The 13,891-nt window shown below is 26.5% G+C and overlaps 1 long non-coding RNA gene across 1 annotated transcript; it reads left to right on the forward strand.

Moving 5' to 3' along the window:
• The first annotated feature begins 13,191 nt into the window (after nt 1-13,191).
• Nucleotides 13,192-13,629, forward strand: LOC113378315. Its single transcript, XR_003367169.1, has 3 exons — nt 13,192-13,298; nt 13,391-13,434; nt 13,500-13,629. It is a non-coding gene; the product is annotated as an uncharacterized LOC113378315 (long non-coding RNA).
• Nucleotides 13,630-13,891: the final 262 nt, after the last annotated feature.

Genomic DNA, 13,891 nt, shown 5'->3' on the forward strand with positions numbered 1-13,891 from the left:
ATTTAAAAAATTAATGTTTTTTGTATAGCATTAGAATATATTTAGAGTGATCTGAGAAAAGTACCCTAAATTCTAGGTATGTTTATGTAATAAGTTTGTGGTGTTGTAATTTTTTGAAAATTTAATAAAAATAGTAAATATTCATCAATAATTTTGTAATTTTTTGCTAGAAGTCTTTGAACTAACTATTCTCATAGCAATTTAAAAAATTAACGATTTTTGTATAGCATTAGAATATATTTAGAGTGATCTTAGAAAAGTTCTCAAAATTCTTGGTATGTTTATATAGTTAGTTTGTGGTTTTGTGAATTTTTGAAAAATTCAATAAAAATAGTAAAAATTTATCAATAATTTTGTAATTTTTTGCTGGAGGTCTTTGAAGTATCTATTTTCGGTACAATTTATAAAATTTTTGGTTTTTGTTTGAAAAAGGAAGAAATTTACAGGCATTTGATAAAAGTACCTAATATTTAAGATATACTCAGATGGTTTTATAAATATAAATATAAATGCACGTGCAGTTGCTCTGTTTATTTGTCAATAGGTACTTTTGTTGAAACTTTTAATAAAATCTGATACTAAAGTATGAAATTTGTCGGTTTTAGTTTTTGTCGGCATAGTAGACATATTCAAGTATAACATACTGAAATTATAACATTCTAGAATTAACTACTTATTTTTAATAATTTTTTAAAGATGACATTAAATTTTCTAATCTAGTTTAAATACTTTTAGGTACTTTCTTTAAGTAATTTAATTTAACTAATAATGTTTTAGGAAATTTATTAATTTTCATTTATATATATAAATATACACACACACACACATATATATATATATATATATATATATATATATATAATATAGATGAGCATTGAAGGTAAATGACCAAGTTAACTCATATTAAACAAAACTAAAAGGAACAAAAATAAAGAAGATAATAAGAAGAAGGAACATGGGCTCAGATTATATATATATATATATATATATATATATATACATACACACATATATATATATATATATATATATATATATATATATATATATTATACTCGTATACAATTATATATACAATCTAAAACGAGAGACAAATGATGCGTAGTAACTTATACATGGGCAAGAGTTACACGAACTTTAACAGGTGTTCTAAACATTTTGAAAAATTGGAAAAAAAATATTAAATGGTGATCTAAAATTTTGAAAAAAATACATAATATTTTTTGAAGTATCTAGTTTTGGTGTAAATTGTAAAATTTTTGGGTTTTTTTTTGGAATGTGAGATTTTTGGATTTAGCTTGGACAAGGGCCTAAAATTTTAAGTATGTTTAGATAGTTTGTTTGTGATGTTTTGAATTTTTGAAAATTTATTAAAAAATAGTAAATGGAAATTTAAAATTTTGAAAAAAATATATAATAATTTTGGAAGTATCTATTTTTGGTACATAAAAAAAAATTTTTGGTTTTTGTATTGGTATGGGAGATTTTTGAAATTATTCGAGATAAGTGCCTAAAATTTTAAGTATATTAGGGTGTTTTGTTTGTGGTGTTGTGAATTTCTGAAAATTCAATAAAAATATTAAATGGTGATCTAAAATTATGAAAAAAATATATAATATTCTTTGAAGTATCTATTTTTCGTACATGATATAATTTTTTTAATTTTTATATTGTAGTAGGAGATATTTAGAGTTATCTACACAAAGTACACAAAAGGTGCTAACATGATGTTTTTCTTGTGTTCGGAGCAAGCATATAGACAAGTAAATAATAAAATTAATAAATCGATATTAAATTTGCTTGTCAGTAGACTCCCTTTTGCAATATTTTAAGTTGATATTTTAATTGCTCGTCAGTAGAGTCCTTTCTTCATTTTTTTATTTTATTTTCTTAATAAGTTAATAAAATCCTTTGTTGATCTTCAGTAGAGTTTGCTAAATTTCAAGTTGAAATTTCAATTGCTCGTGAGTAGAGTTCTTTTTCTATTTTTTGTTCATTTTATTTTTTTTTGTTAGTAAAATTCTTCAAGTTGGCCAAATAATTTGCACGTCAGTATAATCCCTTTTTAATTTAAATCGAAAATCAATTTCTTCGTCAGTAGAGTTTCTTTTTTCGCTTTTTTTCAGTTTGTTAGACATTGTTTCTAGTGAGAAAGAACTCTACTGACGAGCAAACTTATCATTGACATAAAATACAAAAAGACTCTACTGACGAGCAAAATAAAATTGATTTTTTTCCACCTGGAGCATTTGATAATGATCATGTTCTTTTTTAAAATAAAATAGGACTCTACTGACGAGCAAAATAAAATTCATTCAAGGTTTTCTTTATTCTATGAGTAAGATTTTAAAATAGTCGTGTGCTGTTTTTTAATAAAAAAGGACTCTACTGACGAGCAAAACAAAATTTATTCTTTTCCATATGAAGATTCTCAATTAGACACGTTTTTTAAATAAAAAAGGAATCTACTGACGAGTAAAATTATTACAAACTTAAAATAAAAAAGGACTCTACTGACAAGCAAAATAAAATTCATTGAAGGTTTTCATTTTTCCATGAGTAAGATTTTAAAATAGTCACGTGCTATTTTTTTTTTTTGAATAAAATGGAACTCTACTGACGAGCAAAACAAAATTCATTTTGTTCCATACGTAAGATTCTAAAATAGTCACGTGTTTTTTATTAATGGAAAAAGGACTCTACTCACGAGCAAAATAAAAATCATTCTCTTTTATATGAAAGATTACTAATGGTCATTGTGCTCTTTTTAATAATGGAAAAAGGACTCTACTGACGAGCAAAACAAAATTTATTCTTTTCCATATAAAGATTCTAAATTAGACTCGTTTTTTAAATAAAAAAGGACCCTACTGACTAAATAAATAAAAAAGGACTCTACTGACGAGTAAAATTATTACAAACTTAAAATAAAAAAAGGACTCTACTGACGAGCAAAATTATTACAGACTTGAAATAAAAAAAGGACTCGACTGACGAGAAAAATTATTATAAACTTAAGATTAAAAAAAGGACTCTACTGACGAGCAAAATCATAATAGACTTGATTTAAAAAAAGGACTCTACTGACGAACAAAATTATTATGGACTCGAAATAAAAACGGACTCTACTAATGAGCAAACTTATTATGGACTAATACTAATAGTAATTAGTATTATTAAATTAGAAAAGGACTGTACTGACGAGCAAAATTATTATAGACTTAAAATAAAAAAGGACTGTACTTACGAGCAAATTAAAATAATATAAAAAAGAATAAAATTAACAATAAAGCAAAGAGAAATATAACACTAATAAACAAACTATTAAAATATTTTTTGTGAAAAAGTAATCAGTATAATTAGTTTGTAATGATTGTATGGATGAAGAGACAAATCACGGTTTCGAAACGTTTGCAACTCGAAATACCAAGATATTCTAATATAATTATATTTATATTATACTTAATATAAATATAAATGATCGAGATCTAAAAGAATAGACAAGCAATCTCAAACTTTATTAATTTTATTAATTCTTTTTAAATTATAATATATCTAAAAACTGTTATATAATATAACATATAGTAACATAAGTAAATAATATAAATAAAATAGAGTACATAATAAAGGATAATATTTTCATTAAAATGGTATGCGTATTATGATGATTTAATATAAAATAAAAAAAACTAGTGGTGTATGCCATCGTGCCTTGAGGCAAATTGCTGGAACTTTCCGTACCGTAACGAAATATTCAAGAAATTTTAAACGTTTTCAAATATATTTTTACAAATACTGTAACTCTCATCATTTTTGCTATCTTATTGTTATATCTGAGCGAATCAAATGTAAATCATAAATAAATCAATTTATCATCTCCAGAACATTAACAATCGTTATTTCATTTCGAATTCAATTTCAAAAAAAAAATAGTTGCCTAATTTACACAAAATTGAAAAAGTGCTCCCGTATAGTCACAGTCTAAACGCATTTGCAAAAAATTATGTGCGACATTTTCACTTACACTGTGCTTAGCTTGGCGGCATTTTCACATTTTTCAATAGTTTTCTCACAAAATTGGAAAATAAAGTACATAAACAGTCTAAACGCACTTGGGAAAGCATTTGTACCAGAGTGGCGCTTAGACTGTGCTTAGCCTGGGTCATTTTTTCAAAAATAATAATAGTAATAATAAATAATAATATATATTTATTATATAATATAATATTATTATTATTTATATTTTAATTTTTATTTTCAGATTTTGTTCCTGACCTCTGTCTTGGCGTATGCAGTAGTCGTAAAGGTACTTAGCACTTGCAACTCTTATATATACAAATATACATTTATATATATACATTTATATATATTTATATATATATATATATATATATATATATATATATATACATACACGTACACATGTATATATTTAATGTATGTTAATTTTGTCACGCGTATATAATGACATATGCCTCAGAACAAGTTTCCAGTTTGATTTTTATATTCGGACGAACGAACGAACGAATAATAATAATAATATGAGATCGAGTACGCCTGCACATGTGCACATATTAATATATACATACAAATGTATATATATATATATATATATATATATATAAAAAACTACTAAATCATATATATAAATATATATATATATATATATATATATATATATATATTTTTTATATGTATATTTGTATATGTATATGTATGTATATTGTAGAAAGGCAGGTCTAAACTGTAAAAGCTATTTCTCGAAATTATAGCTTTCAATTCACTTATTTAGAATTTATTCTTAAAAATATTTTTTCGAATTTTTTCCTTAATTTATTAAGGAAGCAACTTTTGTATACAATCTGAAAAAGGACTCTACTGACAAACAAACTTTATTAAGATAGGACTAACTTCATGAGACATTTATTAGAATTGATAAAACCACAAATTTTATATAATAGGACTCTACTGACGAGGGAACTAAATCTAGCTTTCAAAGAAAGGACTCTACTGACGAACAAACTGAATTCTAATTTTAACATAGGGAATCTACTGACGAGCCATTATAGTTTAGACTTAAAATTTAAATAAAAAATAAGTAAAATGGATTAAAACAAGAGGATTCTACAGCCAATCAAACTAAATGTACGATCAAACTGAAATTGCCTTCAAAAATAAGAGAAACGACTCTGCTGACGAGCAAACTGAATCTCGACTTTGAAATTTAAAAAAGGACTCTACTGACGACCAAACTGACTCCCGACTTCAAAATTTGAAAAAGGGACTCTACTGATGTACTTTAAAATTAAAAAAGGACTTTACTGACAAGGAATCTAAATCTAGCTTTCAAAGAAAGGACTCTACTGGCGAACAAACTGTATATAGATTTAAACAATGGGACTCTACTGAGTCTAAATATGGATTTTTATGAGAGAACTCTACTGACATGACATGCAAACTGAACAAGAATTTTATAATTAGAAAGAAAGGACACTACTGACGAGCAAGTTGAATCTGGACTTTAAAATTAGCAAAAAAGATTCTTCTGACAAGGAAATTAAATTTGGATTTTAAATGCTAGAGGACTCTACTGACGAGCAAACTGAATCTCGACTTTAAAATTAGAAAAAAGGACACTACTGACAAGCAAACTGAATTTTGACTTACAAATAAAAAAAGGACTCTACTAACGAACAAACTCAATCTCAACTTTAAAATTAGGATACAAGACTCTACTTACGAGCAAAAACTAAATCTAAACTTCCAAGTTTAAAAAAAAAGACTCTACTGAGGTACAAACTGAATCTGAACTTTAAAATTTAAAAAAAGGACTCTACTGACAGCAAACTAAATTTGGACTGCCGTTTTAAAAAAAACACTACTGAGGAGCAAACTGAATTTGGACTTTAAGAATAAAAATAAGAACTTTATTGACGAGCAAACTGAATCTGGAATTTGAAATTAAAAAAAACAAAATTCAAAATTAGAAAAGGACTTTACTGACGAGCAAACTCAATTTTGATTTTAAAATTAAAAAAAGGACTCTACTGACGAGCAAACAAAGTATTTATGTGCTCCTTGAATTAGAAATCAACACTATACTTAACAAATTTTGCAAAATTAGTACGACAACTATTTTTAAAATTTAGCAAAAGGTTTAAGGTACCATATAGCCAAATTCCAGCATTGTACCCACCACATACCACAAATACCATGCCTTCAAAATCCTATACTAACCCTTGGAATAAATACTCTATAGCTTAAAAAATGCTCAAGGTTTAAAATAATGATTTTAAAAGAGCAAATTTTGCAAAATTTTTACGTAAACTACTTTCAGAATTTAAAGAAAGGTTCAAGGTACCTTATACAAAAATTACAACTTTCTATCTACCACGTAACACGAATATCAGCCCTTTGAATTCAACCCTTAATATGTTCAAAAGTGCCAAGAATCCAAAGTACTTATGTACTTAGATTTAGAAATTACAATTAAGTTCAACAAATTTTGCGAAATTAGTACGACAACTGTTTTTAGTATTTAAAAAAAGGTTCAAGGTACCTTATACCAAAATTCCAATTTTCTACCTACCACTCACCACAAATACCAGCCCTTTGAATTCAACCCTTAATATGACCAAAAGTGTCAAGGATCTAAGGTACTTAAGTGCTCCTTCAATTAGAAATTGCAATTAAACCTAACTAGTTTGGGAAATTTATTACGGCAACTATTTTTATAATTTAAAGAAAGGTTCAAGGTACCTTATACCAAAATTCCAGATCTCTACCTACTACGTATCACAAGTACTAGTCCTTTGAAGTCAACCCTTAATATGTTCAAAAGTGTCAAAAATCCAAAGTACTTACGTACTTAGATTTTGAAATTACATTAAACTCAACAAATTTTGCGAAATTAGTACGACAACTATTTTTAGTATTTAAAGAAAGTTTTGAGGAATCTTGTATAAGAATTTCAGCATTCTACCTACTACGTACCAGGAAAACCAGTCCTTCAAACACAACCCTTAATACGTCCCTGTACAAAAACCAAACTAAAATCCCATACAAACCTTCATATGTACTCTTTGAATTTCGCATCAACTAACAACTACAACGATTATTATTATTATTATTATTATTATTATTATTATTATTAAATGCAAAACAAGATCTTATTAACTGATAACATCTTTAAACTGTTTCGGTTGATGTTTAGTTTGGGAAATCTAATTTCCTCTTTTGCCAAAATGCGAAACTCATTTGCGAGATTTTAGAAGTTTGATATGATTTGAGACGTTCTGATGATCTCGTCGAAATTGGATTAACAAAGTACTAGAAGACACTTTTGGTGTCAGTCAACATGTCAGTCTGTCAGTCCAAAAAAATAATTACATTAATAACTAATAAATAATTATATTACAAAAAGATTTTTTATATCAATTTAACTTTGCATCAAATAAATTGTGTACTTGGGATTTTTTTTTAACAAATTAGAGATAGGCACTATGATGTTGTAATTTGGTCACGTGATACCCAAAAATTTGTGTTAAATACTAAAAATAGTTGTCGTAATAATTTTGCAAAATTTGTTATTTTTAACGTTGATTTCTAATTCAAGCAGTACATATGTAAGTTTGTGTAGGATTTTAGTTTAGTTTTTGTACAGGGACGTATTAAGGGTTGTGTTTGGAGGGCTAGTATTCGTGTTACGTGGTAGGTAGAAGTCTGTAATTTTGGTATAAGGTACCTTGAACCTTTCTTTAAATACTAAAAATAGTTGTCGCACTAATTTCGCAAAATTTGTTGATTTTAATTGTAATTTCTAAATCTAAGTACATAAGTACTTTGGATTCTTGACACTTTTGGACATATTAAGGGTTGACTTCAAAGGGCTGGTAGTCGTGGTACGTGGCAGGTAGAAGTCTGGAATTTTAGTATAAGGTACCTTGAACCTTTTTTTAAATCGTAAAAATATTTTAAGTAAAAATTTAGCAAAATTTGTTGTTTTAAAATAACTATTACATCATAAGTATTTTTTGAGGTAAAGATTATTTGAAGTGTTAGTATAGGATTTTGAAGGGCTAGTATTTGTGGTATGTGGTAGGTAGAAACTGTAATTTTGGTATAAGGTACCTTGAACCTTTTTTTAAATACTAAAAATTTAAAATTTTAGAAATTACTGAAAATTATACGACAATACTGTTTCAAAGCAAGAAGTGTTTTATGTTCTGTACATTACCAAAATTTTTGCAAGAGTGTTTTCTTATAAGCAAATAAAACTAGGGTTTTATCCTAGGATGTTGCAAATTGGTCACGTGATACCTTAAACATTTTTTTAAATCTTTAAAATAATTTCGTCCAAAAATTTGCCAAATTGGCTTTGAAATTTTAAAGTTTATGCAAGCCTTAACCAAAATTCAAGGAGTGTTTTTTTTATAAATTTTTAAGAGTTGTGCAAGACAGATTTCTTCTAAGCAAAACTAAATAGAATTAGGCACTATGATATTGCAATTTGGTCACGTGATACTTCAACCTTGTTTCAAATACTAAAAATAATTTCCACAAAAAAATTGCAAAAATGTTGAATTTATAGCCATCAGAATACAAAAAGTGTTGTATTTTTATATAAATTAACCAAGAGTGTTTTCTACTAAGCAAAACTAATTAGAGTTAGGCACTAGGATGTTGCAATTTGGTCACGTGACACCTTAAACTTTGTTTTAAATACTAAAAATAATTTTCTCCACAAATTTGCAAAAATGTTGATTTTATACGTATTTTTAACCTACGTCAATCAAAATAATAAGTTTCCTTTACTACATTTTACTAATGGCGCAATCCTAGCCTATTATCTAGTTATCTAATTATCTAATTTTATGTTTTTTTATCTTCAAGTGTGTGTGTGTGTGTATGTACAACAAGGTGTGTACAGTATCATAATATTAATTTATTTTCATCTGATGTAATTTGCTTTGCAAGTTTCTGCCTACATACATATGCGTCCTGTTAATCGCAAGTAACACCTGTTCGACAGATTTGTACGGAGATTTTAGGGGAAATTGGTGTAAAAAAGGAATAGTTTACGATGGAAAAGTATAGTAGAGTGTTTAAGCTTTCAATTGTGTATAGAAAAAAATGTGTTATTATTGATTTTCTTGGGTAAATTTAGCTTTCTTTGTTCGGTTGAACATATTTTTTTGCTCTAGTTTTGTTGTAAGTAAATATTGTTTCATACATAATCCAAAGTTGTAAATGATAATCCTAAGTAATCGAACATAATCCTATTTTTTTGTTTTTCAATAATTATTAATAGTTATGAATAACTATCCAGTTCTTCAACGACTTTGAGATTTTTTTAATTATTTCTGTTTTTGTTACAAGTTCAGCTCTAATCCAAGTTGTACTTGAATTTTTTTTTGCAAACTTCGGATGTTTAGTTTTTTTTTCAAATCTATAAGATACTAAGAGTTTGTAAAACAATTTTTCAATAATTTATGATTAATAATTTAAATTTGACGTGCAGATTTCGGATTTTATTTGTAGACTTTGGATTTTATTTGAAAACTTTGGATCTTCTTTGTAAATTTTCGATTTTCTTTGAAGACTTTGGATTATCTTTCATAAACATGGATTATCACTTGTTGAATTTAGTTTTTTTTTAATAATCTCAGATTTTTTTTTAATTAAACTTGGATTTTCTACGACAATTTTGGATTTTTTTAATAAACTTAGATTTTCTTTGATTATCTTCGATTTTCTTGATGAACGTGGAATTGTACGTGTCGAAATTGGACGTTTTCTAATAAACTTAGATTTTCTGCGCAAAAACTTGGATTTTCCATGTTCAACTTAAATATTCTTTGATAAACTTAAATTTTTACACGATATTGAATTTTCTTTGATAAACTTGGATATTGTTCAAGATTTTGGATTTTATTTGACAGACCAGATTTTTTTTGATGAATCAACGTTGTTAAAAATAAGTTTATATATATATATATATATATATAATATATATATATTTATATATATATGAATTAGTAATCAAAAGTCGTCGATAATAAACCAGTATTGTCAAAAACAATCCATAATTGACAATAATAAACCAGAGTTATTGTAAATAACTTAATTTTTTGTGAACCATAAAAAACTAAAAATTGTAAAATATGTCGATGATGATTCAAAGTAATTCAAAGTTGTAAAAAATAATCCAAAGATTTTCAATTCATATAAATTTGTTGCAAATGATCCAAAATGATCTGAAATGAAATATTTACAAATATAGTAAATAATAATTCTTTTTTTTTAAATAACATAAAGATATTGTAACTTACCCCAAGTTGTCAATGAGAATCCTAATATTATATACCAATTATAGTTCATATTTTTTAATAATAATTCAAAGTCCTTAAATATAATCTAAAATCCACATTACGTTGTTAAATTTATCATAAATCAAATTTATCATAAATTGTCCAAAATCTTTAAAAATAACTCTGTGTTATAACTATCAATAAAAAGCGTTATATAATAATCCAAAGCTTTCAAATATATTTCAAACGGATCCAAAATATTACAATGCGATCAAATATAACCCGAAAAGGTTAGTAATAATATCAAGTTGTGGAAGTAACCCGAGTGGAAATTTGTTAAACGACGGCAAGCCCTAACTCAGTCCGGCCCCTATAGGCCCCTATAAGGCTCTACTCCGGCGTCCGTTATTACGAATTTGTGCATGGCCCTCATAGGGGCCATATATGGGCGGTCCTAATATGGTAATTTGAATAGGGTCCATAAAAGGCATGCCTGAATTCAGCCCTAACACGGATTGCCCTATAATAATTGAAACGGGCCATATTCGGATGCCCTATTGTACCCCTAATACGTATTGCCATAATATGATGATACGGTCCGTATTGGAAATTCATTATTAGAGCCCTAATACGGCTTACCCACAGATTATTTAGACAAGCCCTATCTGCATTCTTTATTTGAATCCTACTAGGATTCAATATCAATAGAATCAAAATAGTTTGATTTATTAATATTTTGTAAAAAAAGGATTATAATGTGTTTATGTGATCAATGATTGTCGTTTATAGTCTAAAATAAATATAGAAATAAATTATATCAAATTAATATAAAGAAATAATAAATAATAAACAATAAATGAATTAAAAAATAACTATTAATAAATAATAACAATATGTAATCGGTAACAATATATTTCTTCGTTCTTTCCATAATCTGCATGATACCGTATTCATTATTATCAATATATTATAAATATAATATACAAATTTACGAAAGCTTTATACACTATGAACAAAAAATCCAATGGTAATACAAAACCAAAAGTGTTTTTTTTTTAATAAAATTAATAAAATCATGAAAGATAGGAAATTACATAAAATTTATTAACAATAAAAATAATTATTGAATCGATTATATAACAAGATATTAAAATTATAGCGAATACAATAAAATAATTTTTTAATAAAAATAATACTTTTGTGATTAGAAGTTATTAGGTATATTACTATTTTTCGATTTTGTCATGTGAGACATATAATATATATATATATATATATATATATATATATAAATTTTTATGGGTCGTCGAATAAAAAAATTAATGTACTATAAGTTATGATCAATTTATTAATAATAGTAGTAGTTTCCTCACTGAAATTATATATACATATATATATATATATATATATATATATATATATATATATATAATAATCATATCTAATGTAATAAGTAGAAATAATAAGATCAATTCTGCGTACGTGAACTGTTTGCATAAGATATAGGACCTTCTTAGAAAATTCGTCCAGCACACATATATCGTATTTATTCATTTTAGAGTCTAGACTATACATGAATATTAACTCATATCGAGTATCGAAAGTGTAACAATCAGAAACAGGATCGATGACCTTTTTCTTATGCGTACTTGGTCTATCTAAAGCATAGGACCTTGACATAGGACAAGTAGAAAAACTGAAATAAATTTACATAATTTTACTTCAATAATAAATATCAAAAGTTTTACATTTCATTTTAACATATTCTAAATACTGCTAAACATTAACATCGAATGAAATAGAGTGGGCAAGAGTAAGAAAGATCGGCGCTATGTCACACGTTAACTTTATAGATGCCGGCGTACAGCAGATTGTGAACAATATACATTTATGATTGCTCATATAATACGAATAGGCAACAAACATTTTGTCAAATATTATTTCGAACAATTTTTTTATGTGGACAGAAATACTGATATTAGTTCAAATAGATCTAATATTGAAGTTCTACGTAAAAAAATTAATAGAACATTAATTTTTTATTCGACGACCCATAAAAATTTATATATATATATATATATATATATATATATATATAAGTATATATTGAATGCAGAGAAAGAGATCATCATCGCGCCGTTGCATATCATATTATATAAACCATTGATTGATAATATGGAATACGATCGAGGCACCAATACATGTATGTAAGAACTTCATCTTCTATCAAAGAGGACCATTGTTAGTTTTTTAGTTCATTACTGAATGCCAAGCTAAGCGGTCGTTATGTGTTTAATAGGAAGTGCGAAATTACGAAATATTATTACGATATATTTTTATTTGTTTTAAAGAAAACGTCGTGTAATTATCGTTTAATAATCAGTGGAAAAGTAGTGTATTGTGTTGTTTTATTTCTCAATGATACAAGTGAAAATAGAGTATCGATGTAGTGCCGGTGGATTGGTTGATATATAATGAAGGATAAGATAAATTCGAATGCCCATTTTTAAATAATTATGAGCTATCGGGAGAAAAATTACTTCTTCTTCAAGATTTGGTGAAGCGTCGGGCGGCACCAGCATCGGATAATTGGGTCTTCATGAGGTGGATGTACGAGATTACGCGAGTAAGTATTATTGATCAACTACGTATTGTGTATTTTGTTATATACACACAAACAACACACACACACACACACACATATACATATATATATATATATATATATATATATATATATATATAAACATATCTTTGATTTGAGTTGTAATTTCAGATACATATTAAATTGCCTTGGAAAAGTTAAAAATATTGCAACAAAAGGAATATGCGTTTTCTACGGACAATGAAGAAACCATAAACAGAAGGCAAGATGTTCTGAAAAACAATACCGCTTGAATAAAGGGCGTTTTGTAAATCAGAATAACGTCGATCAGCAGTTGTCGGAATGTAACATAAATTTAGGCAATAAGTCGCGCAATGCTTCAAGTAAGTGTATTCTTGTTAACAATTTATCGTGTATTTTTCTTTTTATTATTATCGAATAATTTAATTTTAATTTTTAGTTTTTATTTTTTTAGTGTTTAATGTCTTAAAGACAGTGAACTTGTGAAGTGTTTATATGGTAGGTATTATTCACACAGTACACATAGATGATTTTATTATTTATGGCTATACATTTTGTTACAGGTATAATGACAACTGAATCAATTAAAAATCCGCAGTTGAGCCCTATTAAAGAGCAAGCATTTAACCAAGCCCTCGGGAAGGTTATAAATTATTCCCGTGATTGGGAGAATGGGAGAGATCATAGGCGGACCAATAAAACCTAATTAACATTTGTTATTATTGTTATTATATATTAAAATATTGTTATCAAAAGAATTAATAAAAAAAATTTAGCATATGCATTTTTTTATGGGCCATGCCAATATTATTTCAGGGCACATCAAATATATTTTTCAGGGCCATATCAAATATATTTTTCAGGACCATATCACATATTATTTTCAGGGCCGCATCCAATATATTTTTCAGGGCCATATCAAATATATTTTTCAGGGCCATATCACATATTATTT

Source organism: Ctenocephalides felis, unplaced genomic scaffold (assembly GCF_003426905.1).
Source record: "Ctenocephalides felis isolate EL2017-DRISC unplaced genomic scaffold, ASM342690v1 CF-g0.4_SCAFFOLD_01886, whole genome shotgun sequence".
NCBI lineage: Eukaryota > Metazoa > Arthropoda > Insecta > Siphonaptera > Pulicidae > Ctenocephalides > Ctenocephalides felis.